This window comes from Petaurus breviceps, unplaced genomic scaffold (genome assembly GCF_028583685.1).
Source record: "Petaurus breviceps papuanus isolate PSGF00001 unplaced genomic scaffold, PetGlider_PUasm1.0 98, whole genome shotgun sequence".
Classification (NCBI taxonomy): Eukaryota; Metazoa; Chordata; class Mammalia; order Diprotodontia; family Petauridae; genus Petaurus; species Petaurus breviceps.
The window spans coordinates 7,954,299-7,962,892 of record NW_027187460.1 but is presented as its reverse complement, the minus strand read 5'-3'; positions in this window follow the sequence as shown (position 1 = coordinate 7,962,892).

Genomic DNA, 8,594 nt, shown 5'->3' with positions numbered 1-8,594 from the left:
TAAGAGGCATTTAATAAATGCTTATTGAATGATTGGTAGTTCAACTGTCATGTGGCACACAGAATGCTAGAAGCAGCAAATGCCTTGTTATTTGCCTCCTCCAAGCTTTGGGATAGAATCAGGGCTTGTGAATAATAGATGCCATGCTACTTTGATGATACAAATTAATATGAACATCTTCACAATGTATACAACTGAAAATTTCAGGGCTGGAAGCCTAATTAAAGGTGATTATCTTTAAGAGTTCTGCACTAAATGGATTTAGCATTGTTGCCCAGGGAGGACTTTCTGTGTTCATTGTGAGAGAGGAATTGCATTGGCCTCACTCTTTGCTTTCCAAAGAGTAGCATGGGGAAGGGTATGGAAACTACAACTCCCAGAGAGATAGTCAAGGGAACAGAGCCCTCAACAAAGGCAGCCTTTGCCAGAACAAAGCCAAGCACAGCATACCCAAGGATGAAGTGTGATTTGACATCACTCCTGCACCTGTTTGTGGCAAAAATATTCTGCATTCATTTTAGAGTCTATTTATTACCCCCCTCAAAATAGTACCCATGTGTTTACACTGTCATTTTAATCTCAAAAGATCCCAAAGCACAACACATCTCAGATGGGAAGACTGCTTATTACTACATTCTCATGACTGAGAGGCAACCAGGATGAGAGGATTTGAAAGTAGGTCATAATGTCCTCCTGGTTCCTGTATGCTATATTCTAATGTCCTTTGTAGCTCTATCATTCCATCACCTATATTTTAAATTTTCCTTTTTTGTTTTTACAAGGTCCCTTCCAGCTCTGGAATTCAGTATTCTAAGGTCTATTCTACCTCAAATAGCTCATGTTCTATATTCCATTTTCAAGGACCCAGAATTATAGATTTTAGGTCTCTTCCAACTCCAACATTCTATAAGTTATGTCCTGATAGTCTATTTTTCAAAACCCTTCCCAGAACCAGTACTATTTATTCTAAGGTCCTTCATAACTCTAACATTACATCTTCTGTGCTTTAAGACTTCCAGTTCTTGTGCTTGGGGCATCAAGATTCAAGTGAATGAATGTATTCTAAGGTCTCTTTCCAGCTCTGACAAACTAAGAATATTTAACCTAGAGGAAATAAAAACTTCAATGGGGATGTGATCTCTATCTACAAATAAATGGCTATTAAGTGAAAAAGGGATTTTGATCTATGCTACTGAGTTAATAAGGCAAGTAGGAGCAATAATGGAGGCAGAAAGAATTACAGGGATGGCCAGCTCAATATGAAAAGATATTTTCTTCTAATTAGACCTATGCAATAATGAAAAGAGCTGAGACAATGATCTCACCGCCTATTGGTATTTGGGTCACTTTCAACTGTGATTTTCCTAAAATCATGATGTTCCACAATTCCAAAATGTCCCTAATATTGATATTAGTTAACAAGATCCATTTTTTGTAGCAGTGAGTCTAGAATTATTTGAAAGGACTATACAATTTTCCAAAGGCACTTTAGTCAGCTTGGTTCCTCCCATTAAATTCTGGTTCCAGTTTGCTGGCAGTGTCTCTCTGACATATATATGATATGTATATCACACACACACAAAGAAACAATTCAAATACCAAAGAATCTTAGTGAGGATCACACAAAATTTGACAGTTTTCACTATAAGGGAGCAGAAAACCTGAAATATGATATTCCAGAAGGCAAAGGATATGGACTTACAGCCAAGAATAAAATCAAATAAAATTAAGTATAATGCTTTGAGGGGAAAAAAAATTTGACCTTTCAAGAAATAGAGAACTTTCAAGCTTCCTACTGAAAAGACCAGCACTGCATAGCAGTTAAGTGGTGCAGTAGATAGAGTGTCAGAATCAGGAAGACCTGAGTTCAAATGTGGCCTCAGACACTTACTAACTGTGTGACTCTTGGCATGTTACTTAACCCTATTTGCCTCAGTTTCCACATCTGTAAAATGAGTTGGAGAAGGAAATGGCAAACCATTTCAGTACCTTTGCCAAGAAAATCCCAAACAGGATCATGAAGAGTTGGACATGACTGAGACAACTGAACAAAAAAAAAGCAATTTTGAAGTTAAAATCCTAGAGTGAAGAGAGACATAAAAGAGTAAATATGAACAAAAATTTACTAAATAAGGATAAACTGTTTAGGTTCTAATATAGGAAGATGATACATGTGTTCCCTCTGAGCCCCATCTTTGGGGGTTATGGGGGGAGTCTCAATAGGCAAGGCCTTGGAATAGTTCTGTTATATCTTAATAATATTAAGGGAAGAATGTAAAGAGAGGAAAAGAGAAATATCCTGATGTGGGGGGAGGGGAGGGTAAAGAAGGTTAGAGGAAATCATTTCACATAATTAGAGTGCACAATTAGCTATTTATAAAAACAAAGAGAATGGGTGAAAAGAGCAGCTAACACTTCAACCTCACTCTCATCTAAACTGTTTAGGGGGAAGAAGAATAAACACACACAGAATTGGGTTAAGAAATATAGTTCATTCAGCAAAGAAATAAGAGGGAAAGAGAAGAAGGAAAATAGAGGGATGGTAAATTAAGCTAGAGATAAGTCCTAAGCAAAACAAATTCTAAAGATGTACAAAAATACGTATAGGTTTTTTGAAGTGGCAAAGAATGGGAATCTAAGGGGTGCTCACAAATTAGGAAATAGATGAACAAGTGATATATAAATGTGATAGGATAATATTGTATTGCAAGAAATGTTGAAGGGAGTGGTTTCAGAGAATACTGGGAAGATTTTTCTGATCTGATGCTCAGTGAACAGATCCTTATCAGGGTAATGATCAACTACAATTTCAGAGAACTAATGATAAAATATGCTATTCACTTCCTGATAGAGAAGTGAAGTACTTAGAGTGTGGAATGAGACTTTTTTTTTTAATGTGACCAATGTGGGAATTCGTGACTACACATTTTTGTTAATGGGTTTGTTTTTCTTTAGTTCTCAAATAAGGGGTGGGAGGATAGGAAGTTCAGTTAGAAAAATTAGAAGGCAGATTTTTGCTAATTGAAGATATTTTTTAAAATACTTCTGAAAAGTGTTCTGGGAGAATGGTACAGTAGGTCAGAAATTCCTAGGTTCTCCACAAAAAGATGGAGAATCTCCACAAAAATAATGTAGAGCAGCAAAAGTAAAGGAGTAAAAAGCTGTTGTCCTTCTAAAATAACTTGCGAAGACCTCAAAAAAGACAGGACCCCAAGGGGAGGGGGAGTTGAGGTTTGGCCTGAGAGAAGGGTAGACAACTCCAGGTCAGCTTCATTGTATCAACAAATAGCAGGCCTCTATCAGGAAACAAACTAAGCCTCAGGAACTTTCACCTCACAAACTAACCTGAGGAATAGCAGAGACTGAGTGAGGGAAGATTAAAGGACTACCCCATCCCTCTTTCCAGAAGTCAGGCCTAGAAGTGCTGACCAGATATGATCCCAGAGTGTTGCTCTGGGTAAGGAGGAGTGAGCACATCATGTGGGTTAGGATAGCAGGGAGCAAGAATATTTTCAGGACAGCATGGCTGGGGACCCTAACTGTGACTTAATTAAGTCCCTGAGGAACCCCTAGACAGAATTCAGAAAATAACAGTAAGGAGGACCTGAGGCCTATGGCAACATTACCCATGACTTGGGATTAAAACTTGATTATAATAAACTACTAAAAATAAAATAAAACAAAATTAAAATGAGTAATGTCAAATGACCACAAGCCCAATAAGAGCACTTGGAAGAACTAAAAAAGGAATTCAAAAGTCAAATAAGAGAGACCAAGGAAAAATTAAGTTGGGGGGGAGGAAGCAATCCAAGAAAATTATGAAAAGAAAGTTAACCAACTGGAAAAAGAGGTACAAAATCTTAAGGAAGAAAATAACTTCCTGAAAACTAGAAATGGCAAAATGAATTGAATGACATCATAAAACACCAAGAAATAATAAAACTAGAAAAGATAGAAGAGAATTTTTTTTCCCACATTTGCCTCAAAATCTCCCCCTGGGTCCTTGCCCTCACATTCCCCCAAGTGCCAACTGCCCACAGGAGTTCCAACCCTCCCTCTCCTGATTTTGGATGAGTGAACTTTTCAAACACCATCTTCCACAAACCACATCCAACACAAGGTCCCCTGCTCCCTTCGTAGACATCTCTCTTCACTCACAGGAGCATTCCACTACCAAAGAAAGTAATCTTTCCTTTTTTACAAAAAATAGGCTTACTTATTTATTTTTAGTTTACAATATTCAGTTCCACAAGCTTTTCAGTTTTCAATTTTCTCCTCCTCCCTCCCCTCTTCCTTCCCAAAGATGGCATGCAATCTGATATAAGCTGTACATATACATTCTTATTAAACATATTGTCACTTTAGTCATGTTGTAAAGAATTATAACCAATGAATGTAACAATGAAACATGAGAAAGAACAAAACAAAACAAATAAAAGAGAGAGCAAATAGCATGCTTCAATCTGCAGACTCCTTTTTCCCTTTTTTAATCCCCCTTCCTCCTCACTTATTTCCCTGCAGTCTCTTTTCTTACTGAGTCCACAAGGGTCATCTTCCTCTCATTGCTAGCTCTTGATTTGACCTGAACCCATTACACATTTCTCTCTATCCTTCTGTTCCCCTCCCCCTTTCATGTATACTCTCATGTTGTAATGTAGTCCCACAAGAAACATTGATTCACCTGTAGTCAGAGTGCTATCAAATTCTTTGCCTAAAATCCTACTCTTCACCTTTCCCTCCATCAGACTTCTGCCTTCACCCTGTCTCCTCGTCTACATTTAGAAAGAAATCCTTTATTGTTCCCTCTGCTATCCCTCTGTTACTGATGCTCTCCTTAATGCTGTCATTATTTACTCTTTCTACATTTCTTTTGTTTAAGAAGCAAATCCCTTCTGGTATAGTTTTCTTTCTAAAAATGTTTCAAATGTCTCTATTATTGAATATCCTTCTCTCATTTATGCTTATGCTGAAATTTGCAGGGTAGTTCAAATCAAGTTGTACCTTGAGCTCCATTGCTCTTTGGAACACATTATTCCACTCCCTCCTATGTTTTCTGGTAGGTAAAAAATAATCTTGCATCATTCAAATTTCCTTTGCTTTGTGTTTGAAGGACTTTTTCCTAATAGCTTCCAGAACTTGTTATTTCTGAGTTGAATTATTCAATTTGCATGCTTTGCTCTTGGAGTTTGTGTGTGTGTAGAAGATATTTATTAATTATTTCAATTATTTCACTTTCATTTTCTATGTTCAGAAGTTCTGGGCAGTTTTCTATTATTTCCTATATCGTGGTATTAAGGTTTTTTGTTCTGACATATTCTTCTGGGAATCCTGTGATACTTATATTATCTCTACTCTTCATTGTCTTCAAGATCAGTATGTTTTACATGCATGGGGAAGATATTTTTAATGAGTTTGTTTGTTTATGTTTTTATCTTCTGGAGTCTCCACTTCTGAATACTGATAGTTCTTGCCTTATTTAAAGTGTACTGTTCTACAGACTTCTATATAAAACTGGATGTGGAGAAGGAAGGGAGGAAGGAAAGCAAATGGAGTCCAGCTTATGGAAGGAGAGATCCAGCACACATGAGGGCAAGGGACAGAGAAGCCAGAGCAGGAGGAGGAACATGCAGGGGCCAGGGCCAATTATGTGGGGGTCTGGCCAGAATAGAGAGGAAGAACATGCAGGTGAAGATGCATGGGGGCCAGACATGGACACAAACAGGAGAGGACAGGCAGCATGATGTACTGCAGGGGCCACAACCAGACATAAGGTAGCCCAGCACTGAGGGATAGAAGATAGACACTTCTTGGGTTGGACACCCTGGCAGATGGACACAGATGGCAAACATCTCCTCTCTCCTCACCTGAGGTCTAAAGTTAAGCTTCTGATTGTTCATCCGCAGTCACTTGGAAAGGGATTTTTTTTAAGGTTTTTTTTTTTTCTTGGGGGTGGGGGTGGCCATGGGAAACAAGGTCCAGGAGCATGAGAAAGAGAACAGTATAGCACTGTATAGTAAAGTTAACATACATTTTTTAAATGAGAATTTTTTCAGAATTCTTTATATAAATTTGAATTTGTGTAATGTGAAAACTGTCTGTGTTTGCATTACCAATATATTGTTATCTCTTTTATTTATTTGGTGAGATTTTCCCTTGCAGATTCCATTTTTTTCTATTCTGCCCATTATTTCTGCTGTGTAGGCCATAAATTCTTCTCTCAAAATTTTTATTTCTGAATGAAATAAATGAAAGTGAAATAATTGAAATCATTAATAAATATCTTCTACACACACACAAATTTTGAATCATTCAGGACTAATGTTTTATGGTTCCATGTTCTCTTCAAATTCCACAAAATATTCTATCTTGCTAAGTATTGGATCATTTCCTTTTGTTTTACGGCACTTATTCATAGATTCCTTTACTAGATCTGGAGGCCATATTTCATTCCACTGTTAACAGTTTACCTGTTGATTTATTTGCTTTTATTTAAGGTCTTTGAGTTTTCTTCTTTCTGAGATCTTTGGTAATTTCAATGTTTTCTTTACTTGCCCCTGCTACTCACTTGCTAATCTCTGACTTGTTCCCTTCTAATGGTGGTGTAAGGGTTATGGGATTTAAAGATCTTCCATGCCCCAATGGACTTGCTGATGTAGCAGGAAGGGGTGGAGCAAGAGGAAGCAGAAGCCAAGCTAGAGTTCCTGCGGTGGCTAGCAGTGGCGGCAGCAGCAGCAGCAGAGGCAGCGGCAGCGGGAAGCCCTTTTTGAATCAGCCAGAATTTCTGCTAAGGACTCCTGCTGAGGACTGCCAGGGGCTGGAGCTGCTGGGAGCACACTTCCTGGATGCTGGGTGGTTGCTGTGAGTGGGGAGAGGAGGACCTTTGCCTGAGGTAGCCTGTTCTGTTTTAAAGGCTTGAGAATGTGGGTGCTTTTTACTTTATCTACATGTGCCAATTTCATAACTACTCTGATGGCTTTCACTTTCTGGTTTTGGGACTCAGTCTTTTGGTATTTTAATAAATTTTCTAGCTTATTCCCCCATATAGCAAGCCTGATGTATTTTGTGATGGATAATTACATCAGCATATCTGTAATTTCCATAGGCATTGTGAATATGGCATTGCTGATACAGGTGGTTTCCTTGATGATTGAATGTTGTGTCTTGCTAGACAATATAACCTAGGTCTCTATCCCAAGTGACTTTTGGGTAGAGAGTATTGGCCTCAGTTGGATACTGAGTACTTTACCTCTGGCTTAGTGTTGTGACACACAGCTTGCCCTTCCCTCCACAAAACCACACACACACACACACACACACACACACACACACACACACACACACACACACGTTTTAACCCTATTCCTTTTTGTTCATCCATTCATAAGGGTGGGATTCCACCCCAAATCCAATTATTCATTTAATAACAGAATACCCTGCTATCTCCTGTAGGAAGGAGATACAAAAATATAAACTAAGTGCAAATTAGCACTTTTTCAGCTTAAGGATGAGATTATAGTACTTCAAATGTTAGAGAAAGGCTCATAACACCACACAAGAAAAATCATGGGACTAGTTGAAAGAATCAAAAATTTTTCTGAGCATATGTATAAAAATATACAACCAAAATGTGGACCTACGTAGGCAAATGGACTGCAGGATGGATAAAAAAGACAAAACCAAATAAAGTGTTACCTACAACTGAAATAAACTTGTAGATGCCCCTCATTGGTTTTTAGTGAGTAGAACTTTCTTCAAAGTAATTAGTGACTGAGAGTCAAGGAGAATAGAATGACCAGAGTGCTTTTAAGCTAAATAGAGAGAGGCAGCTATTCTGCCAACAAACCATCTCCTTGGAGCAGTTCTTTTCATTAAGAACAATTAGATGAATTCTCTGTGTTCTCTCAGCAAGGTGCCTGGACACATATCTGCCTCCGTGGGAGGTGCCCTTCAAATAAAGGTCTATGCCCTGTTATCAATTGAGGAAATTAATTAAATTCATCAGGGGCTCCCTTGATCAATCTCCCACCAATAGATTTAAAATGACAGAATGGGAAAAAAAAAAGATTATCTATCTCTACACTTCTGAAAAGCAGGAGTTGTATTCAAAATTTCTGATAAAAACCTATTCAAGTGGGGAGCATTAAAAGAAAAAAGCATTTAATTATGTCACAATTAATGGAAATAATATCAAGTATATTAATATTGCATATGTGTATTACTTATGCATATATCTAATAATATAGATATAGCAAATAATTTTTAGAAGCAACAACTGAACTACAAAAGGATTTAGACAAACATTAATAGTGTAATTTTAAATAACACACTTTTGGAAAATAAATGTCAAACAAATATGAGGTTTTTTTAAAGGTACAAGGTGCTGAAAATAGATTTTGTGGGTAAAACTGAACAGATTTATTAGACAATTTGCTTTTCATTCATATGTATATGAGACATTTACCAAAATTAACTATGCTAGAGGCCACATGGAGCAAATAAATAAATGAAGAAAAGGATAAATTTAAAATACTACTTTTATAGAAAATAAGAATTTGACTAGTAATCAATAAGGGAAATACAGACTTTAATAGAGA